Here is a 6,996-nt window from a genome sequence, read left to right as displayed (position 1 = left end):
ATGTATGAAAGCGTGGAAGGATTTGCACAGACTGTGGCTCTCTTCCTGGGAGTCCCTTTTGCCAAGCCTCCTCTTGGATCCCTGAGGTTTGCTCCTCCACAGTCTCCAGAGCCATGGAACTATGTGAAGAACACCACATCTTACCCTCCTATATAAGCCAGTGGGCTTGGGTTTGGCCTCTTTCACTGGGAAGTTTCTCTTAGCAGGATGCAGGAAGTCAGAATAACCAATGATTAGCTTATATTTCATTCTAGAATTCTCTAGAACAATGTGGAATGTTACAAACAATTCCCTAATTTCACCACAGTATGGTGCTCTTAATTATTCCAGGAATTATCTAGAGTCTGCCAAAATATTAGTGAACCATGTAAAAACCTCTCACTTCATGGAGCTTGCATGTAGCAGTTAGAAAGAGTTAAACCGGGGCTGGGGATTTAGCTCAGCGGCATAAGCGCCTGCCTTGCAAGCAGCCAGTCGTGAGTTCGATCCCTGGTACCGATAAAAACGAAAAAGACCAAAAAAAAAAAAAAAAAAAAGAAAGAGTTAAACCATAATACACAAATTAATAAATGATTTAGGTGCTCTGAGATTATGCAAAAAATTCTGGAAAGAAATAGTGAAGATTGAGAGAAAACAGGAAATGATGGTGTCTATTGTCCTGTCTCAAGGCTTTTAATGAATCTAAGAGGTGAGGATGTAGGAAGCATGTGGGTGAAGGGCATTATTTGGGATTAATTTTGGAATTTTTCACTCCCAGCTGTGGCTCTCTATTGCCATGCTCCAGTCACCTCTGTTAGCTGAGAAAGAAAAATTCCTACCATGTTCAGTTGGCTCCACAACCATCCCCAGAGCACATCAGACAAAGGTTTTGTGCTGAGTCTACCAAGATATTAGAATATTTCTTACAATGTATATGAAAAGAGCATAAACATTCCTGTTTGTGTGACATGGCCCTGTTCTTTAAACTCTTTGTTCCTTAGTTTATCAGTAAAATGATGATAACAACAGAATTCAGGCCTGGGAATGATGTGAGGCTTAAAAGAGTTCATAAGAATTGAAATTGGCAGTTGGCACACAGGTATAATTCAATATATGTTACTAATTTGAACCTGTGTTGAATATTGGAGACCTCTTAGCAGAGCAGCAGAAATGTTGATAAATTTGACTGTGCTGTATATGTGAGATGCTTAGACAAAGAAATCACTTAACTTGCCTCTGGAATATTGGAGACAAAAGGTGCGAGAAATTCATGCAAGGTCCCTCAACATAATAGATGACCTGAGGCAAGAGCAAACTGAGAGCACTACTTCCATTCTAACTCTAAATGATCTAGGAGACACCTAAAAATCCCAGGATACCCATGAAAGTAATTCCTTACTCCAAGTGATAGTATTTCCACTTACAGACTTCAACTTCCTATAACAATGTCAGGACCCAGTTTACACTTGCAGTGTCCATTTGGTTGAAATTTGTGTTCTCTGTCAGGTGTTCCCAAGTTCAGGCAGGTGAAATACCTGAGTCAAACCTTGTGAACACCAGAAAAAATATTGCTGTCACAGTTTCTGAAGACTGTCTGTACTTGAATATTTACACTCCTGTTGACTCAGCAAGGAGAAGTAGCCTGCCGGTAAGACTGAGGACCTTTGGGTAAGACTGATGAGTGCTAGCATCTAAATTGTCCACTACTTAGCAGATGGTGATGAAAGCATCCTGGAGCAGAAGCAGCATGATCCAGCACAGATTGGGAACCTGGGGGTTCTTTTCCTCGTAGGAAATACAACTTTCACCTTCCTGATTCTCTAAATTGTCTGGTGCTTTTAGGGGAGAATTATTACCATCTGGAATACACAGCTTAGATTTTCCAAGAAAAAGACAAAAAATGGTTGAGTTGATTACTAGATTAAGAACCTGATCTCATACAAACAAGATTTAATTTTCTAGAAATGTAGAGGTGTAAAGAACCTTGAGGAAATTGAACAAACCAAACTTTCTTTACATATAGGGAAACTGAAGCACAAATGTAGGAAAATCTGTCACGTGATAGTGAAGGCAAAACAAAGCCTTGTTTTTCAAACCACTGCTCTCTGGAATGAACTAGGAAGTGAAGCAAATGGGCTGGGTTTCTACACACACTTATGACACCTTTCACTATCCTGAAAGTACAGTGAGACCTATCACTCTTCTGTGGTCCAGGGTGTTGGTGAGCAACACTGGGACAGTCTCAGAAAAACATTCTTGCTTTTGACCAAACAATTTGGAATTCTTTTCATAGCTCCCTAATTTCCTTTGGCACTGTTTGATGTTTCAGTGATTTAGCATTTTCCAAACAAAAAGGGTCAAAGGTGAGGCAGGCAGCAGGTATAGAAGGGCATATGGGGAAAGCATACTGGAGGCAGGAGGGAGTCTTTAAAAATATCTTCTTATGCATCCTGGAATTGTGTAATTTTCTGAAACCTTGGGAGTGAAAGTTGGCCCTGTATATGCTTTATAAGCCATAAAGAAGTTGGTGAGAAGTTTTTCATCATTCATTCATTCACTCATTAACTTAGTTTTTTTCTTTTGTACTCAGTGTTACTTGAAGACTAGCAAAACCAGAAGGTTGAATCACCACAAATAAGAATAATGCAGATCATGTCTTAGGCAATCTTGATATCTTGGCTTCAAATCTACCTGCTAACTTCTCAGCATATCATTGTTGATCAGCTCTAGGTCTCAGCCTCCCCTCACTGGTGATCTTAACTCCACCTCTGCCTTAGAGATACACTGAAATCAGAGGTCAAGAAGAAACAGAGGCTTCAGGAGAAAGAAATCAGGAGGCCATCCTCTTTGGACTTGAGTTGGGGTACTCTTTTTAGTGGTGTAGAGTTGAGCAGCTTCTTAAATTCTTTGTATATTTTTTGTTCAAATAGAATAATACCTATTAGTATTCAATTATGACTGTCAAGTCTTACTGGAAATCTGGGCATGCTCATAAACTAGCAATGATAAGTGCAAGTAAAAACTGACTTTCTATCATGTGGACATGGGTTGCAGTCAATGGCACACCAACATCTGCATGTGAGTACCATACAGCATGGTGAAATACAGCTATTGCCACTTATTAGCTGTGTCATTGTGATCTATAGCATTTATCAATTTGGCTCTGACATATCTCACTTTTCTTATCTATCCTATGGGAAAATACTAGTATTTATCTCATGATTGAGTTAGTTGACAGTGCTTAGAATAGGTATATACATATATTTTTATCAGCAATTTTATATTTCATTAGAAAAATAACTTCAGTTGGGCTATTCTTATGTAACCCATCAGGAATTACTTAACTGTGGGCTCTTGAAATTAAGTACATATGAATATAAACTGGTGCATACTTCTCATCTTCCGTCCTGACCATATTCCCTTGCACACAGGAGTCTCTCAGATAATGTTAATTAAATCATTGAAGACTTCCGTGTAATGTTTACAATGCCTAAGTTTTATTGGTCTTGTTCTCTACTGTTTTGTCTAACTTTATAATATCTAATGAGATAGACAATTCTTTTTAAGGAAACAAGAGACAACGTTGATAACCATTGTTGATAACCTTGTACTCTGTTCTACATCATGTGCTATGTTTATCCTTGGTTTTGACTGACAGCTTTGTTTTGCCATATTTGACTTTATTCTCTCCCCCCCCAAAAAAAAGTAATAAGAACTAAGGAGTAATAAAATCCAAAATGTGTAAATTTTGTTGCAAAAAAGAGAGGGAGGAAAAAAAAAAGAGCTCTAACGGATATAACAGCAAGTGTGCTTAGGGGTGTTAAATAGCTGACTATATTAATGTTTTTGGATCATTGAACACAGCTGTTTGCAGTCTCTCTGTTTGAATGTCCACTTTGTATTCTTTGATACTGTGATGTGAGCAACTATTTCCAAGATGATAATATGTAATCTATTAATAGGTGATTTCTTACTGTTATGTTTTTTTTATGTAGTTCTGTATTATGTGTAACCTTACACTACTTTGTTTTGTGTTGTGTTTTTCTCTTTTTCCTCTTAAATTAAGAAAAAATCATTGAAGACTTCATGGAGATAGTAGACGGTGGTGGGCTCAGAAAAGTGGGAGGATTTCAGCATAGAAGAGGCAAAGGGAAGGCATGGAAGCAAAGGTCACTGTTTGGGGAATGTATGCAAATTGGGAGAGCCATTCCCACTTATAAATTTAATTCCCCAAATAGAAAATAAACTAGAATGAAGCTAAGATACAAGTTGTGCCCATGATCAGTTCATCTGGATGAAAGACCAGGCATGAACATCATGTGTGTTGGGGAGAACCTGACATTCATAGCCTTTGCAGATCCCACAGTGATAGTCTCTGTTTGACGAAACTTAAGAAGAGATTTTTAAAAAAATAAGTTCTAGGGAAAAAGGAAGGGATACCAGGGTGCCCTGAGTGGATAATATCCTAGGATACACATGAGAGGAGAAAAGTTTTCCATTGCAATCTTGCAAGGCACTGTGAACTTTGGACAATAATGAACTCCCTGAGGCAAGAATTGCACCAGCGAACCAAACCATAGCCTGTCTGAGGTCCTTCCCAATTCTGCTTCCTGTAAGCAGTGTGTATGTGTCTTTGTCCAGGTGATGGTGTGGATCCATGGCGGTGCCCTGTTGCTTGGTGGGACCTCACCCTATGATGGGCTGGCCCTCTCTGCCAGTGAGAATGTGGTAGTGGTGATTATTCAGTACCGCCTGGGAATCTGGGGATTCTTCAGGTAAGATACTGCACACTTATTTTCACACATGAGCTTCTGTTTAGGTGTGTTTTCTTTTGACATGAGAAAGTACCTGACACTAGATAATTACTTTAATGAATGAAATTTATTTCTTTCCAATTTTAGGAGTTTCACTTAATTAGTCTTTGGTGACAGAACTATTGTGACTTCAGTGAATATGACACAGGAGAAATTAAGAGTGTCAGAGGAGAAAACAAGCAGCCAAAGGTGAAGCATCAGGGACAGACCTGCTTGTTTGAAATGACTCATTCTCTTTGGAGCTGAGCTGCCTCTCATGAGACCTATACTAAACTCTTCTGAGGGCTGCAGCCCCAGTGCTGCTTATGCATTAGAGCTCAGGGCTTCAGCACAGGAACCTTTGGATATGCTGGGGGAGCCACATGCAAAGCAAGCCATTGTAGATGCCACAGAAAAGATGTTCAATCCCAGCTGTAGTCATGCCATCTCTCAAGCATTCACTCTTAAGGTTCTCAATAATGCTTCTAGTGGTTGTGTAATTAGATACCAGTGAACTTTTCATTGATCAATCACATTTGTCCATTTGGTTCTGAGATGCTGCATAGGTTGATTCCTTCTGCCTGGAATGCGGATCTATGCACCACACTCCCATGCTTGGTGAAATCACAGCCTTCATGTTATTGCCTCCAAAATACTCATTTCCTTTTTACCTGTCTTATATCCCAATTTCTACCATTTTTGTGAAAGAACCCTCTTCTTCACAGTTCTCTTTCTTTGATGGGAGTGAGCACTCAGCAGAGCAATGCAGTTCTGTTCATCTTCTGTGGAAGTAGGAAGAGGCAGTCTCAGGAGGGAGTGCATACAATGCGTGCCGAGAAAGACTTTCAGCCAGCTATATTGCCACGCTCTTCTCATGGGGCCCCATAGTCACCCAGCACCTCCCACCTCTAGCACATCTAGCAGCATCAAACAGACTCTCTAAAGAACTTCCTCCTAGTTCTGCCAATGAAGGACCTCCTGGGCTGCTTTACTGCTCAAACTTCTTGGTCACTTGGCAACTCCTGCCTCATCCTCATCCTCTGCATCTCTCCTTCTCCACTAATCCCTAAGAGCTTCTTCAGCTCTTTGTTTGTAGCACCTACCTCTTTTTTAGTGCCAGGTGACATCTTTAGATATCTCCTCCCACTCCCATAAATGTTTATAAGATGCTTCCCATTTTACATCTACTATATACTGCAAAGTCCACTATCTGTCACTGAAAAGTGACTCTTCCTCTTTTTCCTAAATATTTACAGTGCACCCACTAAGCAGTTCTCTCCTTCCTGGCCTCCAGATAAAGGCCTGGCAGGTAGAGAGGTCTGTTTCTCTTTCCTTTTTTCTTTTTTTTCCCACTATATCCACTTGGCCAGTAAATCTTCTTGAGCCCCATGTTTAAAGCATGTTTATCTGATTGATTATTTCTCACTTACTCTTTGCTCACCCCCTAATCAAAGATCTATGAGCTCATTTTATTCAGATCTTTACCAAATGCTGATGTGACAGCGAAGATTTCAGTAATCACGAGATCTGTTATATCACAGCACCGTCCCACATCTGTTTCTTTACTTGGTTTTATTTTTCCTCAAGTCACTTTAAATTGTTGAAAATATATTCATTTTTCAATTGTTTGTAGCCTATAGTACAAATTGACTATACCCAGAGCTTCTTGCCTGCATTATTCCCTGATGCAATCTACCTCTTAGATCTTTCTTGGATACACCTTAGATGATCAGTTTACTGTAGCTACAAGAATGAGTGCCAGTTACCCCCAAAGAACACTGCTGTAGGAATGAGAAGAAGAGAAAGGCACCTGTATCAGTCATATGGAGCACAGCACTAATTCTGGATGACTAAGTTCTAGATGAATTCATTTCAGTCCAAAGAGCATCACTGTGTTATTCTGGATCATTTCCCTTCTCTGTCTCTTGCAGCACAGGGGATGAACACAGCCGGGGAAACTGGGGTCATTTGGATCAGGTGGCTGCACTGCACTGGGTACAGCACAACATCACCAACTTTGGAGGTAACCCAGACTCTGTGACAATCTTTGGACAGTCCGCAGGAGGTGAAAGTGTCTCTGTTCTTGTAAGTCTTCTTACCACCATCAAGTCTAATCCTAGGTTTGACATTGCTGATGAATTTTCTTGAGGAGCGGCCTATCCAGTCATGTTTGCCTCTCTTTGCCACACCTAGATTCACAGCAGAGTTTACTTAGAGCCCATAT

The 6,996-nt window shown here is 40.1% G+C and overlaps 1 pseudogene; it reads left to right on the top strand.

Annotated features, from left to right (window-relative positions):
- Positions 1–6,996, top strand: part of LOC100718318 (liver carboxylesterase 1-like) — a 29,023-nt pseudogene continuing 22,027 nt past the window's right edge.

The sequence above is a fragment of the Cavia porcellus genome, unplaced genomic scaffold, assembly GCF_034190915.1.
Source record: "Cavia porcellus strain 051 isolate PalLab524CR breed Dunkin Hartley unplaced genomic scaffold, mCavPor4.1 scaffold_4, whole genome shotgun sequence".
NCBI lineage: Eukaryota > Metazoa > Chordata > Mammalia > Rodentia > Caviidae > Cavia > Cavia porcellus.
The sequence above is the reverse complement of the archived record's forward strand: the minus strand, read 5'-3'. Positions and strand labels throughout refer to the sequence as shown.